Source organism: Salmo salar, chromosome ssa14 (assembly GCF_905237065.1).
Source record: "Salmo salar chromosome ssa14, Ssal_v3.1, whole genome shotgun sequence".
Classification (NCBI taxonomy): Eukaryota; Metazoa; Chordata; class Actinopteri; order Salmoniformes; family Salmonidae; genus Salmo; species Salmo salar.
In genome coordinates this window covers 85001-85490 of record NC_059455.1, presented here as the reverse complement: position 1 = coordinate 85490, position 490 = coordinate 85001, and positions in this window count along the sequence as shown.

The following is a 490-nucleotide window of genomic DNA, read 5'->3' as shown; positions in this document are numbered from 1 at the left end:
TGAACATTGATATTGTCCAAACCTGGCTGTCATCTGAACATTGATATTGTCCAAACCTGGCTGTCATCTGAACATTGATATTGTCCAAACCTGGCTGTCATCTGAACATTGATATTGTCCAAACCTGGCTGTCATCTGAACATTGATATTGTCCAAACCTGGCTGTCATCTGAACATTGATATTGTCCAAACCTGGCTGTCATCTGAACATTGATATTGTCCAAACCTGGCTGTCATCTGAACATTGATATTGTCCAAACCTGGCTGTCATCTGAACATTGATATTGTCCAAACCTGGCTGTCATCTGAACATTGATATTGTCCAAACCTGGCTGTCATCTGAACATTGATATTGTCCAAACCTGGCTGTCATCTGAACATTGATATTGTCCAAACCTGGCTGTCATCTGAACATTGATATTGTCCAAACCTGGCTGTCATCTGAACATTGATATTGTCCAAACCTGGCTGTCATCTGAACATTGATATT